The sequence below is a fragment of the Bacillus rossius genome, chromosome 7, assembly GCF_032445375.1.
Source record: "Bacillus rossius redtenbacheri isolate Brsri chromosome 7, Brsri_v3, whole genome shotgun sequence".
NCBI classification, from domain to species: Eukaryota; Metazoa; Arthropoda; class Insecta; order Phasmatodea; family Bacillidae; genus Bacillus; species Bacillus rossius.
Window position 1 is genome coordinate 53,389,136 of NC_086335.1, and position 18,132 is coordinate 53,407,267.

Genomic DNA, 18,132 nt, shown 5'->3' on the forward strand with positions numbered 1-18,132 from the left:
TGTAGGCATAAGTTGAATCTTGTATTGTTTAAACACTGCATGCGTCCGTGGGTGTACGTCAGCTGCAAAATGAGGATATGATTTTAAAAAAGGAGGGGAGGGGGGTTGTCGAGAGGTGAGATTCACGAAAGTTTACTCCGACTTCGTACGCACGAGGTCAGAGTTCGCGATGACCGGCGTAAAAGAAAGCGCGCAAAAAAAAAACAACTATAGTTGCAAGAAAGTGAGATTTGACCAATCCCACCTCAGCCCACCCCCACCCCCTTTTTTTTACTTTTATCGCGCCATCCATAAAAAATGATTTCTTTTAACACTGCGTTTTTTAACTGTAGAAACAGCCTCACACAAGGCAGTAAAAGTTGTAGGGGGAAAGGAGGGAGGGGGAAATTATTCTACCCGAGGCCATGTTACAGAAAGGCACAGTGATTCCGCATATTCATTTGGTTGAAATAGGCTGTGACATGTAATGTTTCTAAAATTTGATAGTTCTCAGAAGTAGTAGCTGTTGTACTCATTTCACGAATCTCACTTGCAAAGCAACACAGTGATATTCTTTTACGAAAATTGACAACCACATTAATTTTTTTTTGCACACACTGTTGACAGTACAACAGTGACGGAAAGAAACTTAACTGCTGAACAACTAGATAATTACAGATAATTGATCAAGTACGTATTTTAAAATTATAAACTGAGCATCTGGAAAATGTTTAACCAAGAAAAAGTTCTGCAATTACTGTAAAAATTTTCACTTTCGTAAAATATTTTCACTGAAGTAATTGAAGTTAAAATAAGTCACAAACATTTCCGGGAAATAAGGGCATTATCAACCACTTAAATACAAGTAAATAACTCTTCTGTATTTTTTGCAATAAACAACTTGTCAGCTCCACCAAGCCTTGGGGAAACACGTAAGACCAAAAGTCGTAGAAGTATGTTTCAACTTATTTCTTTATGAACCAGTAGCTGGCATTTGTCCGTGAATTCAGATTCGCTTTGCATGAGGAACGTGCGAAGCATAAAGAATACTTGATAATTCTGCAATATCTTGAAACGATCTAACCTGCTTGTCTGGTATACCTACGGCTGGAGGGTATTCATGCTAATATGAGCACTTTCGAAATCAACCTTCACAAAATAACAACCGCCCATAAAATCAGACTTAATGAACGCGATCACTGTCTGGTTTACATCCAGTCCTGTTGACTAAGCGGTAAGAAAAGCGGTTCCGAATCTATAAAAACCCCGTAAAAAAAAATTTAAGTAGTGATTAATTTTAAGTTACCTGAGATCTCTTTCATACATAATAATGATAATTATAGAGTATAGCGTCTGTTGAATTCATGGAGGTAAGAATTTAGAGAATTCTTGTATGCGATCTTTTCCGTATTAACAGTTAGTGATATTTTTGTTTAACAATCTCACTTCATGATGGAATTTTTTATGATTATTCCACGCGAGTTCCTTTCAAATTACGTGTAGGGAAGAAAACAGGTTCGAAAAGCATGAGCCAATTAATAAATTACAGTTTTATTTAAGAACTAATATTTACAATTTAAATCAAACTATAACAATTTAACTGTCTGTCCAAAAAGTACTCACTCTTTAAATAAGTCCACTTTTTTTTTGCGTAATGGATCTCGGGTCGACAGTGGCTCTCCCTATTGCTCGTCTCTTATCTGGCACTTATGTCCCAACACACAGCCTCGCACTGCGACATAGTCCTCCAATGCACCAACCTCCGCACGCAAAAGCCCGCTCGCTCACCAAACGGTCGTTCGCCCACTTCACTTCAACTGTACCTCGCAGGTTAAACCTCACCGCTTACACACCCCTCGGCCACCGCTCCGTGAAGGTTCGCGCAAGCCCTTCGAAGTGACGCGTCATCAAGGGTCGACTTCGATACCCGAAGCTGCGAGAACAATGGCGACCTAGTCACGCCACCTCGCGCGGACAGCGCTCTGGGAACCTTTTGAGAAGGAACAGTTCCAATCGGATTATCATGCAGCGGGGTGATGGGCCGGGATTTTGGGGCCTCCCGCTGGCCTGCCTCGTCACTTCGTCTCTAGTATCCTCGTAACAGTACTAACTTCAAGTATTTGCTTTTGTACAGCTAAGTTTCGTCTTCCTAACCTTAGTGAATTTGAACATTGGATGAAACACCCAATCCATATAGACTAATAATTCCGTGGTTAAAGCACTGTTTGTAAATTAATAATGGTCGCAGGCTCTCACGGCCATTGTATGAACTAGCTTGTATTCTGGGTTGTAGCCGCGTCCTTGGCGAATAATTCACGTGACGTTTCGGTCGAAATTGCAGTCGCCATAATCAGGGAGCAGTTAGTAGGTAACTGCTCCCTGATGATGGCGACTGCAATTTCGACCGAAACGTCGGTGAATTATTCGCCAAGGACGCGGCTCTGCGACCCAGAAGCCAAGCTACTGCTCGGTGGACTGTTTGGCTGATTGCGACTCGCGCGCCATCTTGTCGGGGCCGAGTGGTCGCTGAACCGCGCCGGCAGCCAAACGGCGCCTCCCTGGCGCGCGCCCAAGTGCGTGGGCGCCCACCCGGTTCGAACTGTGACTTCTAAACCAAGTCCGCCGTCGTGTCGCGTCCAGGGCGCTCCAGGCGCCGCCTCCCCTAGCTGGGGGCAGACGTCGCTCTCCGCGTCCGGGACCATCCGTCACGAGCTGCGATTTCCTTTGCGTCAACGGAGCAGACATGTTCAAGTGTAGTCTCTGCCTGAGGACGCGAGCAGATAGCAGTTCCCGAAACGTCGCTTGTTTCTGTTTTAGAAAACTGTTGTGTTTGTTTCGTCTTTTTCGTTTTGTCGTGTTTTTGTCTCGTTTTTGACTGTTGTGCTGATTATTTTTTGGGTTCAATATTTTTGTGCTGTCATCATTCGTGGGGTTTTTTTTTTTTTCGTTCTCTTTTGTTTTTGGAAAACTATTTAGTTTGTTTCGTCTTTTCGTTTTGCTGTGTTTTTGTCTCGTTTCAACTGTTGTGCTGAATTTTTTGTGTTCCGGTATTTTTGTGCTGTCATCATTTGTGTTTTTTTTTTTTCGTTCTGTTAGTCAATTTTTCTTTGTTTTTCTTTGTTTATTGACCATATTCCTGTTGTGGAGTATTGTGTGGTGTTTATATCCTGACAACAGCAATTTTTGCTTAATTTGTGTTTTTGTTATTTGTGTTTTTTTGTAGTTTTCTTCTACAGACATACATGTGCTTATCAATGGCGTATGTCCAAAAGCTTACATCAAGTCATGCACTCCCATTACACAAATCTTTCTAAGATAATGTAGTCATTGCTATTTGCAAAATTTGCGCATTCACATAAACACAGATCTATCACTACAAAATTCACTGGAGTTCGGATTCTCACCGGGGCATTTGTGGCTTTTGTGTTGTCCCAGCACCTCCAATAGTTAAAAAAAAGTTATTTGTAAGCCGTTCCGTGAATAGCTTTTCCAGTATTAACTGTGCACATTAATAAGCATGACAAAACAAGATAACGTAAAATTATCGACTATTTGATTATATTTTCCATGGTAAAAACATTTTTATGTATGCTTGAATGAAAAATCAGTTAAAATATTTTCGTAATAAATACTCAGGATTTTCTCGGTCGGAAAACATATTTGTTGTTCAGTGTTAAATATATTTTTTGAAGTAGGTATTACAAAATACATCTTGGCAACAGGTTTCCAAAGGCATCTTTTGTAATTTTTTTATCCTGATGTGCGTAGCTGCCAGGCGCATATCTTGCGACACATCTTGCACATCGAAATTTTAGCAGTGATTCGGCTTGAGAAAATAAAACTGAACATTTTATATTATGGTTAAAAACAAGTCACAAATGCATGTTCTAAACTCATGTCAAGTTTGACAAGTGTGCAAACCGGAATTAAATATATACTTCCTGAAAACACATTTCCTGCCGCTTTTGTGTGTGTGTGAGAGAGAGAGAGAGGGGGGGGGGATTTCGGGCTATAATTGGGATGATAAATAATATTGTAGCATATTAAGGATGAAAAAAAATCCAAAATAAACTCTCTGTAACTTTATGTAGTCATTTTGCTATAATTGTGTTTCGCTTAGCTTTTTTTTTCTATTTACTCCTGGAAGGGACTCCTCCCCCCCCCCCCTCCGGTCACGGCCCTGCTCCGGTGCTTATCATCGCGTAAAACTGGTCTCACAATCATCTGTCCGTCACCCGTCCGTCCGTCAATCACGTGACCTGCAGCCAATCAGATGGCCCGAAGAATTCCACCCGTCCGTCCGTCTAAACCCTACCAAGCTTTTAACTTTCGACGGACGGATGGACGGACGGATGAAAAAACCTCCAAAATACCTATTACCCGTGACCTTTACTGTCGTATAAGGTTGTTTAGCTACCTCCATTAAATGCAATTAACACACTTTTGAACAAATTTTTAACGACTGGAAATATTTTTAAAAATATGAGCGCGAAAAAAATTGAATTTAATTATTTCATATGTGCTTAACTTTCATGATCGTCAATGCAACATAACTATACCAGGTAAATTTTCACCAGTATTTAAGATTTTTGGTCTGTTGGCAGCATTAAAATAAAATAATAAAGTATTTGATGGACGTGCGGATGATTGTGAATCGCTCGGCTCGCAGACGGACGGGTGACGAACGGACGGGTGAACACGGATGACTAACGGACGGGTGACGGTCGGGCGACGGACGGGTGACGGACGGATGACTAACGGACGGGTGACGGTCGGGTGACGGACGGGTGGATGACGGATGGGTGACGTACGGGTGACGTACGGACGGACGACGGACGGGTTACGAACGGACAGTTGACGGACGGTTGACGGACGGATGACTAACGGACGGGTGACGGATGGGTGACGGTCGGTTGACGGACGGACGGGTGACGGACGGGTGACGGGCGGGTGACGGACGGGTGACGGGCCTCTCCGCCAGGTCGACTCGCCACGCGACGTCGCACTTCCCCGCCACCGCCGACGACAGCGCTCACCCTTTCGTGCGTCGCTCTCAGGAACTAAACACCCAGCTACCACCGAACTCAGCCAGGCTACTTAACACTAGCGTCGCAACGTCTTATAAACTCTGATAGTACATTAATTAAATGAGACTATATATAACAAATAAAACATAATTATTACCAAAGCCATACAGACACGACAAACCGCCTCAAAGTTTTAATAAAGATTAAATAAAAATGTCATTACAATAGCTATCAAAAATGTCATCAAAAGCAAACATTTGAAAAAAGTTATTAAGAATTCACGAATAAAAAATTAACATTATGAGGTGAGAAACAAAACCTTCGGTAAATTTATTCTTTAAGTTACACTTTGTCAAAGATTCATATAAACCCATTAAGTACGCTGACCCTTGAAGACACTATATAAACCTACTTGAAGACACTCGCTAAAAACAGATGAAGGTACACCGATGAAGCCACTATGTTTAAATACGATTCCTTGAAGACAGTCTTGATGTTCCTCATTTTTAGACGCCCACATAAACAGATAAATTTACATATTTGCATAAACTTCCTTAACGATACTTCATCCTATAAATTTACTTTATAAAACGGCTACCACGCCCCGATGGAGTAGCGACACCACCACAGAGATTGCCTGCGCCATCACATCTCATTAGCATGAGATGAGTTCCTCGTTGATTAAAGAACAAAGTTTTTGCCTGCATTCTAATATCTTTTAAACTACAGCCCTCCGCTGATAGCCTTGGGGATACCGCTTAGAGATTGTACTGAAGAACTGAAGAAGAGCATAAAAGAAAGGTTCACGAACTTGATCCATCGACTTCTGCATACCGAGCTATAAAATCACAGCTTCGTGTGGTTCGTACTGAGAAAAAAAATAATACGAAGAAAGTTGCAGTTTGCGTTATCCGGTGCACATTAATACTCAGAATACATCTAGCACTACAGCGGGCTTCTGCCCCTCGCGAGAAAAAAAAATAATAGTCGGTGCAGGAGTTTTCTGGATTTGAACTTCGCCGTCGGTTCTTGCCTTGGCATCGTGACAGTGACGTCACGCGAGTGGTGCTGACGTGTACCTTATGTAAGTCAGCAAGGGCTGTCGTAACTTCGGTTGCAAGTTCATCATGACAGAATACGTTGAAGACATCTATAACGACTTATTGTCTAAAGCGCTTCCCAAAGGCTGACTGACATACGTCTTTGAAAGTTACAGCTGAACAACATTTTCATTGTAATAAAAAAAAATTCCTCCCGTTATTTTATACTCGCAATCTAATCAACTGAAACTCCGAAATGATCAGGCAGGTTTAAATATTAGCCGATTGAATAAAGGATCGAGTTGGCCACATTTAGACTTTGGACATGCGTAAAAAAAAACCTAATTGGAGTTATGTAACCGAATGGAGAGTAAATATTTTTCTCTCTAACCAATACACGTTTTAAGCACAAGATAAACATCACAGCAGGTGCGCAAATCTGTATAAATCGCAAAGGGGCCCCGCGGAAATTCTCAGTACAATGGGGGGAAAAGAAAGGGGGGAAGTCATTGCATATGTTGTACACAGCCCTTATTTTGCCCTAAATGCGCATTCAATCAGCAGGGAAAATATAATACAGTACATAAGAGTTTTCCATGAAACGTAGCTTTTTTATGTGCTGCGTTTATCAACGACTTTTCACAGTTTCACGCGCTTTTGCAAGCGTATATGGGGGGGGGGTTTGATTCCGTGGAGGGGGGGCTCGGACCCCCCTGCCCCCTCCCCTCCTCGCGAGATCTACGCCCACGAATCACAGTATCGGAGGATAGACCGCCAACCTTTTTTCCCTGCCTGTGCCACACTGCGAAGATGGCATCAAAGGCGTGCCACGGTAAACCGGAGATTTCGACGGGTTGTTCCCTCCCCCCAACCCTGCGGTCGACGTGTGAATGGGTGATCTTGTATTCCCGCCGCAACCGCCAGTCTCAGCGGTAACTGTTATCCCCACCCCTCCAGGGGGGGGAGGCCCTCCCCCCTTTGTCGACGAGAGCGTCAATGATCCGCGCGCTCTGCACGGCGCGCGGCGGTCCCATAACGCGGCGTGACGGGCATCGGGGTCGCCGCGCGCCCGCCCGAGCAGAATGCAGATCGTCCGGCCGGGACGGCGCGAGGCGCGACTCAGCCCTACTTCCGCGTCCCCTGCGTGGCTGCGGGGTCTACGACCCCTCCTCTTCACCCCTGCGGCAAGAGCGCGGCTCCAGAAGGGGGGCGGTGGGGGCGATAGGACATACGACTTTAGGACAAACGACTTTAGGACAAACGACATTAGGACAAACGACTTTAGGACAAACGACTTTTAGGACAAATAATTTTAGGACAAACGACATTATGAAATACCAAGTTAGGACAAATGACTTTAGGACAAAAAACTTTGAGTCAAACTATTTTATTTGAAAACCACAGAGCATGTGCGAACTTACAGTAAAAGAAAACGTTTGAAAAAATAATGTTATATACTGGGGGAGTACTCCCGAGACCCATTTTATTGATTAGTGTATATTTATGTTTACTTAAGTATTTAATTTCATTTGTGAAACTTTTATCTCATCAAAAGTTGCATGGAGCTACTAAGGTTCTGTATTTGAAACCCTGTGATTTGTAAATAATATTCCAAGGTCAATATCTGACCACTTTCATTTTTTTTTTGCAACTACGACCTTTCTTTGTGCGATAGCCCCATCCCGAAAAGTCATCCTGAAGCCGCCATTGCCCTGCGGTGCGCCAGCTAAAGATGATCAACACTCGCGAAATTTCCTTTCGCGAATGAAACAGAAATATCCATGTAAATTTTGTACACTTGCGTGAAAACAACTGTATCGCTACAAAAAAAAATTGGTGTTCGCAGTAATACCAGGCTGTGTTGTGGCAGCAGCTCCAAATTGTTAAAGTTTGTTTGTAAACCGTTCCCCGCATAGCTTTCCAGGATTTACTCCGCACATATTAATACAACAAAATAAAGTCAAATGGTTAAATATTCAACAATTATTTTCCGTGTTTTTTTTTATTGTGCTCGAATGAAACAGATTAAAATGTAAAATTATGTGCAAATCGTCGTAAGAAAAATACTCAGGATTATCTTGAAAAACTTATTTTATTGATGCAAAAATAACCATAGCCTTGTGTTGGGTACAAAGTTACAATATACTTCTTGCAGTTTTTCAAACTATTTCTTGGAAACTGGTTTCCAAAGGAATCTTTTGTAAAATGACAGAATTTATTTTTTTATGTGAAGTGACTTGAATGTGTGAAGTGACTTGAACGGATGAAATGACAGTGACCGCTGAAAAGGGGTTTATAGCTAGTAATATCAATTACATTATAAGATTACATCGAAAATGGTGGATCGAAGATAGCAACACGATATACTCCGATGGAGGCTTTAAAAGAAATGGTGCCCCCTAAAATAGGTAAATTTGGAGGGGGTAAAATTAAATTTGGTGTAATTTAGATCCAGGTCAAAAGACAGGGTCATCCGTGTGAGGACATGTATCCAAAACAGTATTCTTAGCTGTGTCGTGATCCAATATGGCGACAAAAACTTCCATACCCGGTTTGAAGCATGGCGCCTGACTATACTCCTCACGTAACCATATGAAAGAGAGTGTGAGGCATAAAAGCATCCACTTACCTACCTGTGGGAAGTATTACTCTTCTAATTGGTTATTTCAGAACCCACCAAAAAAAATGCAAATACAGCCACCTTATCTCTACCAGTATTACATGCAATTATTTTTTGCGAAATCCGCCGATTTTCTATGCATAGCATTTTCAACGACAGAATCAGTGATCGTTATTTTCCATTGAAACACATTACATCGAAGAGTTTTCTTGAAAAGATGACTTCTCAACCCTGATGATGCCTTCTGCAATTCAGAGCGAAACGTCGGTTGGATCTACCACTCCGACGTGGCTCGACCTCGAAATACAAGATAGTTTATTAGACTATGGCAGCAAAAATCTGCAATCTACCTTTGTTGTCTACTTTATATCTACGACGTTTTAGAGTATTCTGCAGTAGTTCATGAAGCAAAGACTTTGAATAACAGTCCATGGGCGTGGACCACGGGGGGAGGGGGGGGGGTAGCCCTCCTGGAATTAAGAAGCCCCTCACCGCCACTTGCGCTGGCAAGAGCTTCACCGTGAAACGGGTTTGATGTCCAAACTATAACTATGTGTTATGGAAAAAAACATTATAAAAATGTATAAGTTTTCTGCTCATTGCATGCGTATGGACAGTATACAACATACAAACACCGTATACTGACATGACTTGTGTTGGTTAAAACCCACGTGCAAAACTCTCGGGACACCCCCCACCCCCCCCCCCCCCCCTTTCTAGCGAATCCTACAGATTTGCGCCCCTCTGGATAAGATTAATTATCGAGAATAAGATAGATCTGGAATTAATCGTGTTGAGAATTAAAGCGATAAACACTGTTCTATTCTCTCTGTTTCTATTTCCCCCCCCCCCCCCCGCACACGCTTGAAGTCAAGTGGAAGGGGAAGCCTTCTTTTCACAGACGAGAGAGCCACACCCGAAGTTCTCCGAAGGTTGCTTAGCAAATAACGTTTTTAATATGTAGCTATCCAGGGCTAGGAAACAGTTTACATGATTTCACATTATCTTTAATGTAGCTATCCTAACCAAATCAACCGTCCACAATGTTTTAAAAGTATTTATAATGTAGCTAACCTAACCTATTATCTTTGAAAGATTTGTGCAATGGGAGTGTATGACTTGATGTAATCTTTTGGACATAAACCATTGCTAAGCACTTTCGTTTCAACTGTTTCAACTGTTGTGCTGAATTTTTTTTTTGTTCAATATTTTTGTGCTGTCATCATTTGTGGTTTTTTTTTCGTTCTCTTAGTCCACTTTTCTTTGATTTTTCTTTGTTTGTTGACCATATTCCTGTTGAGGAATATTATGTGATGTTTATATCCTGTTGACAACAGCATTTTTTTTTTTTGCTTAATTTGTGTTTTTTGTCTTTTGGGTATTTTTTTAGCTTTCTTCAACAGAAAAAGTGTTTAGCAATGGCGTATGTCCAAAAGGTTACATCAAGTAACCTAACCTAATTGACCATTAGTTATCATGAGTTGTCAAAAATAAAAATAATAAAAAACGAAGATGCACGATCGGGCGTTTGGCTCTCTCTCGTCTGTGAAAAGAAGGCTTCCCAAGTGGAAGCGGCGACGCGAACAGCAACTGTTACCAAAGGCAAGAGATGGCTCCTTGTCTCCTCGCACGGGTCTCGAGGAAAACCTTGACCTTTCCCCGGACGCACTCGCCTGGAGGGTAGGCAGACCGCCCGTCGCCGCGACCCGATCATCGCAGTCGACTGACGTCACGGCTCACCGTGGAAAGGTCTCGGCGGCGAGGAGGAGGAAAGCAACATGACAACGGCTCGGCGGCGTCGGAGCTCCGTCGTTACGTAGTAGCTGCCGCTGTGGGGGGGGGGGGGGGGGCATCCTCCGACTCGCTCGTCGATTCCCGGATCTAAAAGTCGAGATCGTTTGTTTTGTTCGCTCGGCTCGGTTATTACGTCACGCGGTCACGCTCATAGGGATCAGCACCAGGGCCCCCACATGACCGGTGCTACCGTTGCTACGGCAACGGGGCCCGTGGGTACAGGGGGCCCACGAAGGAAAAAAAATAATAAAACCAAAAAAGTAGACAATTTTAAATAAATCATAGAAAACAATTAAACAGTTAAGTCTAATTTTAGGCACCGATGAGATATTACATCAGAGTAATATGATTCGGAATATGCTGTGCGTACAGAACGTGTCTGAATCTACAACTGTCAGTAACAAAACCACCACCATCCGACGTGACACCATGTTGACAGTGCAGAACACTTATTTGCCATTATTCTAAATAAATTTACGTTGACAATCCAAACACTGTCTTAAAACTAGTTTTAATGTGTGTTTGAAAAATAATTGTGATAAGGTTAAAAATTAATGTAACTAAAACAATATACATAAAGGCCAATTTTTTTTTAAAAATCTTTGTTGGGTTGGGACTTCTAGGAACGGGGCCCACAGAATGATGTGGGGGGCCTGATCAGCACCACCTGGGTACGATTTCAGCGCTCACAAATTTGACCTCGCTTCATGAGCGCAGGGCCTTCGCGAAGAACTAAGGGCTTAGCGGCAAATAATTTTGTCGGGGCCCCCCTTTCCATTATTTAATGTACCTATAACTTTTTAAAATCACCACAATAAAAAAAAGAGCTAGTCTTTCAGTACTCGCCAGGGATTTGTGACATCCAGCCTCGGTGACGAAACTCGGGCCTCGTACACCAAATTTAAAGTAGAATTATTTAAAATTAATGCCGGGCGTGATAAGTATACCGATAAATGAAATATTCGCTTTCGAAAAAACCAATATTTCTGGATGCGATCTACGCAAGTACTTTCAGCGCCCGCGGCTAGCACTCGCTGCCCGAATCGTGAACGTTTGTTTCCACCAGCACGCTCAGATAGCAGCGCGAAACAGACGGATGAAATGTAGCAGGCATCTTCAGGGTTGAGAAATCTTACAATAAACTATTCCGACATGTATCGATCTCAAAACCAAGAGAGTTTGTGTCCATGTGCCGATCAAGCGGAATTTTCAATATGTCGCAAACAGAAATATGTTACTTATTATATTATATATACCACACAACAACTCTAATGTTCATATACGGAAATAAGTAAGTGGTTAACAAATAAAACTTGTCTTGATTTACTTTCAAACTTGACAAGAATTAATATATACACATGACTATGTTTTTTTTTTGTCAAAGGTTGATTTCAGAAATTATCACATGACCTTGAATGGGTTGTACCTACATTGCAATACTAAAGTTTTATGTAGCCACGTCAATTATATTGCGCGTTTGAAATTTATCACAAACGCGCGTTACGTGTTTTCGTTTTCAAATAACTATCCAAAACGAAATTTCCATAGAGTTTGATGCACCACATTTTTTTCTGCCAGGACATGTGAGAATTTTCTTGTTGAGGTGTCTGTTCAGTTGAGTTTCATTCAAATACCTAAATATACGAAATACATACTCCTTATTGGTTCGTTGTATAAAGCTTTTGAGTTAGCAACATTGCTAATAAGGTTGATTTTTTACATTAAATAGTATAGACCTGCAAAATATGCATTTTTTTGTAGATAGTCTAGATTGCAAAAGTTTTAACACTTGGAGGACCCTTGTAATTGGATATTCAATTTTGTTTACACGCCATTAAAGACTATAACACAATGGGAAACTCCTAAAAAAAATCTTTCCGAATCATGTGAGACCTCAAGTGAAGGTGAAGTGTTGTAACAGCTTATGAACACATGGGAGTCGACGCACACGTTTGTGGATTCTAACCACGGCACCAGGAAATTAACTGTGAGATCTACAAGTACGGAAAAAAAAACCGCACTGAATCGACGTGAAAGTGGAAGAGACTCACGTGACAGTGAATTCTAAACCGCAAATAATAAATAACAAGAAAAAAAAACTCGTCCAGACGTACAAACCCTCCCATCTCCCAATGACTAAATGACCCTTCTCTTCCCTTTCACAATTTGAATTTCTCGGTCACTCTTTTAACCCCCCCCCCCCCTTCACTCTCCTTGTTGTAGTTCTTCTTTACTTTCCTTGGAGGCAGACAGCCTCTCGCTTCGTCGGGATGGTTTGAACAGGACGGGAAGGTTTTGATGGCGGGGGAGGGGGGGGGGGGAGAGGAGGCTGTCCAGCTACGGCGGAGAAGCGGGGAGATGCCCAATAAAGGATTTGCATAATACCGGTCCGTCGGACCACTTTCCAACGTCCCGTTAGCCGCTCACACACAAACACACACACACACGCACGGGCGCATCGCCTTGGCTGGCTCATCCTCGGCGACCACTGCTGCAGCAGAGTGGTTAAGGGTGTATGTATGACCCGCTCTAGGTCAATATGACATTTTCTTACGTTTTACACGGTTAAACTTGTAAATTTGCAAACTTTTTGAGTGGCCAAACTTCAACAAAATGGACACACACACAGAGAAAAAGAGAGAGAGAGAGAATACTTATTTCATAATCAACTGGCAAAGTTTTAATATTTATAATTTTTAACATTTTAACCAAATTGAATAAATAAATTTATTTTTGGGTCTAAAGGCAATGATTGTGGCTACTGCGTGGTATTGCTTAAAATTATTTCGGAAAATTTATTTAATTATATTAAGCCCTTTAAAATCATCAGACTTTTTATGAAAGAAATTGAACCATATCACACACCAGCCAGTAAAATTGACTTTGAACGTAAAATTTTCCAGTTTTATATTCAATTTCGTTCTCTTTATTCATACTGTACAAAAAAAAAGGTCAGCCAATATTATGCAAAACATATGCGATATATATTTTTATTTTGGGAAAGTTGAGCCACTCAAAATGTCGGCAAGTTTAACCGTGTGAAAGCATGACCTGGAACGGGACATACCTACACTCTAAAGGCTCGTTGCAACACGACATGTTGATTTTTCGTGTTTTTTTTTTGTCGTTAATTTTTTTTTCCCAAAATCTTTCTAAAAAAAATTTTTTTAACAGGATGCCTTTCGTGCATCATATTTTGTTCTGTCACAAAATAATTTTCCAACGGATATTAACTCAGTAGGTGAAATATCTGGGTGTGAAAATGCGCGCGAGTCTTTGTAATTATTAGAGACCGGAAAAATGCGCGAATTCATTTCGCGATAGGCTAAAATACAAATAGTTTACCCCAGTGCTGCCTCTGCTATTGGCTCGCAACTCACCTGGATGACTCTGGGCCAACGAGAAACACCCGACCAAAGCTTTATCGAATCACAGGCTGCTACGTTGGGACGTCTCACAAGACAGCAGCCAATGAGTGGGTGACATTTTACCGAATGTACGTAGAACTATGGAGTTCATCCTGGAGGTCATTGAAGCCGCGAATTTTTCCTGTCCCTAGTAATTATCATCACTTTATCTCCGTACAGTCCCACCGGGCGCGTCGGCTGGCGATCGCGCGATCGGGATTCGATCCCTCCGCGGGGTCAAACCCGGATTCTCGCAGTTGGGGGAAACGTGGCTGACGTTGCCGGGGCCTGCGGGTTTTCTCGGGGTACTCTCGCTTCCTCCGCCAGTTCATTCATTCGCTGCTCACCTCGCGTTTTCTCCAGGCTGGACGGAACCCGGTGACACGGGCATGGCAGCCGGCTCCTACGAGTGCAGTCGATTTTTCATTTTTCATTTCATAAAAAAAGGTCTTGAATAGGACCAACAAAAAATGAAATCCAATATGGCGGGCGAAGCAGAGCCTTAAAGGGAGGGGAAAGCTATAAAGCTACACTACTACAAACTTTAATGGAATGAATTCTCTGCTTCCTTCAAAAGGAACGTCAAAAGAAACCTCCTCCCCCTTTTCTCAAAAAAAAAAAAAACAGACGCTGTAATAATAAATGAAGAGGAAATCGAATGGCAAAGAGTACACTGTTCCAAAACGAGCAACAAATTATGGATGATGTGGACGCTAGGAGGAAAGAATGAGAGAACGACGAAAAAGTTCGGATAAGAATAAACCGGAAAGGATGTAGGAGAAAAAATAAGTACACTAAAGACGCTGCATGCATAGCAAAGATAGCTTGTTCATAATCTACCGAAGGGCTTGCTCACGCACATGACGCAACACAGTTACATGAAATGCCCATAACATTGCGTCAAACTTTGCTCACTGAATTATATCGATACTCCTATGGTTGAGGGTCCTCTCTATTAACATTGAACTAATAGCAGAAGCAGCAAAAGCGTATAATTATTTGAATTTTTAGCATATCACAAAATACGACGATCAATTCTAAAAGTAAAGAACATATGTTACAACACGTTTGATACCTTAGGTATTTCTTCCAAGTAGTAGCCTTGTCATAGCGTAATACAAGCTTTCCTATGCTTTCTGCATACTCAGCCGCCGCCCAGTTCCATGAAGAACTGTTATTTAAATTTCAGAAAAGAACGAACTGAGTTCATCTATAGTTGAACGTCTATATTTTGTAATTATTTTTTTTACTCAGTCGTTGATCTGAGCTCATCAGTCACACCTGAAGGTCGACCCGAGCGTTCTTCATCGTGGATATTCGTTCGCCCGCACCATTTTCGAACTGCAGCTTCATTAATCACATTGCCAGAAACATTGGTTTATCTGTCTGTAATTTCGATTGGGTGGACTTTATTCGCATTTTTTTTAACGATCGTATTCCACTACTAACCTCAAAATTGGCTGTATATTTAATTCTGTCGACACAATTCAAAGTCACGCTATAAACGGTGAATGACCGTTGCGGCTCGCTGCTAGTGTCAGTCTGACGCGAAGGAATGGGAATATCCACGTCTTGGCGGTGGACGAAGGAGGGGGGGGGGGAGGGGGGCAGAATTGTGCGGCTCGTTAGATCAAAACGTTCTTTACTTTCAGATCGACCCTCGTATGTTTACTGTCTTAAGCAACTACGGACTGGAAAATTTTTGCGGGTTAAGTGAACTGCAGGAGAGACTACTACACTACACAGACCCCTGCAAGCCTGAGCTGATATCCATTGGCTGCTGGCGTTCGGTGATCCGGTACTTTTCCAGTCGCTGGTCTGTTGTTGGCGCAGAGAACTCCGCTTGAACCTTCGGGGCCAGTTGCAGACGCGGCACAAATGTGACCGGGCATTGAATTTCAGACCATCGCGTATTCAACCCGTGTCTTATTCTTCTTCCAAACTCTACCAATATCTAGGGACCAAAAGAATTCGCGTGGTTATTTGTAGATACGCTGGAATTAATACCGTTATACACTTTAAACTGCAGCCTCATTGGACCACAGGCAGTTTTTTTTTACAAGGAGGACAAGACATAACAAAATTAAAATGACCCAGTCACAGGCAATGCCACTTATCTATGTACAAGTGTGTGAATCTTATTCTGGAACAAAAAAAAAGAATTTTTCAAATTCCTTTTTATAACACTCCTACCTATACTTATAAGCCCAGTCAGTTTAGAAAGAGCTTTTTACTCACCATGCTTAGCCAATCAATAAATGAAGCGCTTTCAAATGTTAACACAGAGTGTCAAAGACTAACAAGTAGCCATATTCTCCTGCGAAAAAAATAAATCTGCCGTACGCCACCTTTTCTATCCTTATTTTCCTTGGGAATTACTTCATTAACTCATTCGTCTAAGTTTCTCCACCTCTGAAACTTCGTATCAAAAAACGCTTTAACTGAAAACAGTAAATTTTTACACTCAACTACAAACACAAGTATTTATGGAAACCTACTTCATATCCTTCCTACCTTTGTTTAGTAACTACATCCGGTATATGTGCGTGTAATTTTTGAAACTTCGTACCAAACCTGTCAAAATATTTCTTTTATTAGAGTTGTTTATTCTAGTACCATTTTACGTGAAAAAGATTTGATTAGTCTTTCAGTTGAAGTTTTCAATAAAATATAACCCACAAAAAGTTTATAAAATTGACGACGTTTCTTTACTTTGAAGTGCGTGAAAAATAGACTTACGAAAATTCGTTCCTTGCATACACCTGCATACTTTAACTTCAAATTTGAACTGCCTTCGTGATGTCTTTTCCGGGGAAAATTTCATACAAGTATTTACTTGCGGCGAATTCTGACTCTTCCTTAGGTCTGATTAGAACAAGCAATCCCGGATTGCCGAGGAGAAGAGAGCGGAAAACTACGAAGGAATAGCGGCCTTCATTGCTTCTTGCAGCCAACAGGTCTAGGAAGAACAGTTATATAACCGTACAACGGAGGTGACTGCCGTTTCAAAAGTAGACGTACTCGGTGCTCGGAACATTAAGGGTCGTCTCTACCCATCGTGTTTCAAATCCATTCTTTTATTTTAATAATATCAGATATTTTAAAAGCGTGACTGTAAAAGTTAAATTACATGCATTCCTCAGGTATGGAAACACGTAGAATAAACTTCAAATACCTTGTTAACTATAAAGACTAAATTTGACAACAACAAAATTTCAAAAAAATATTTAATGCATATCTATAGTAAATAATTCGTAAATATTATCATAAAACAAATTTATGAATTTAAAATCCAATAATTTAACATTTGGGAGGGTATTTATAAAGCTTAAAGAAAATAGGAATTAAATAGATTTTTTACGTGCCAACCTTTTTGAGAGCGCTAACTAAAATACCCTCGTGTCTAATTACTTGAAAAATAGATTTAAATCAGGAGGATATAAAACGAAATAGGGACAAGCTGTATTTGCTTTAGCTTCTTACTGCAAAATATTCACAGGCAAGCTCTTAAGGGAGATTAGGACCCGCTTCCTTGGATTTTTCCAGCATTTCGCTATAATTCCATTTTTTTACTATTCATCCCAATTCTTGGTATTTCAAGTCATAAGTAGAGACCTGCAAAATTCGCGGATTCATTTCGTGATATGCTACAATTCAAACAATTATACCTTAGCGCTGCTTCTACCACTGGTTCACTGTTAATCTGGAGGACTGAGGGCCAATTAGAGACCCTCACTCATAGAAGTGTCGAATCACAGACACTCGGTCGAGACGACTCACAAGTCAGCAGCCAATTAACAGGTGGCATTTGCCCTAGTGTGTAGAGTGTAGTAGAGTCTATCCTGGAAGTCACTGAATCCGCGAATTTTGCAGGTCTCTAGGCATAAGGCGTATCTCCCAGACCTTCTTCTGTGCCCTATTGCAACCATATATTTACTAACAGGCTCTAATCTGTAAGCGCCGCGTGGAAATAACGTATTATTTCACGCGGACGACAATAACTATTATGATGATCACAACAGTTCACAAGTGTTGACTTCAACAAGTAGAGGACCCAGTGGCCTGGGAATTTCGCGTTATCATTTGGTGACAGTCTAGGTTGAAAATGTTTGTACACTTGTTTGTCTTTTGTCGTTGGATCACGAAATATTTCACACGTCGATGAGAAACTCCTAGAAAAAAAAACATCTGACCGAATCGTATACGCGATCCGAATAGACGGTTAAATGTAACAGCAGCCAATGAACACTTCACATCGACCTGAA

General features: G+C 41.5%; 1 protein-coding gene across 1 annotated transcript in view; it reads right to left on the reverse strand.

Moving 5' to 3' along the window:
• Positions 1-18,132, reverse strand: part of LOC134534030 (uncharacterized) — a 320,338-nt gene that overhangs the window by 177,495 nt on the left and 124,711 nt on the right. The gene's annotated exons all lie outside the window — the stretch shown is intronic.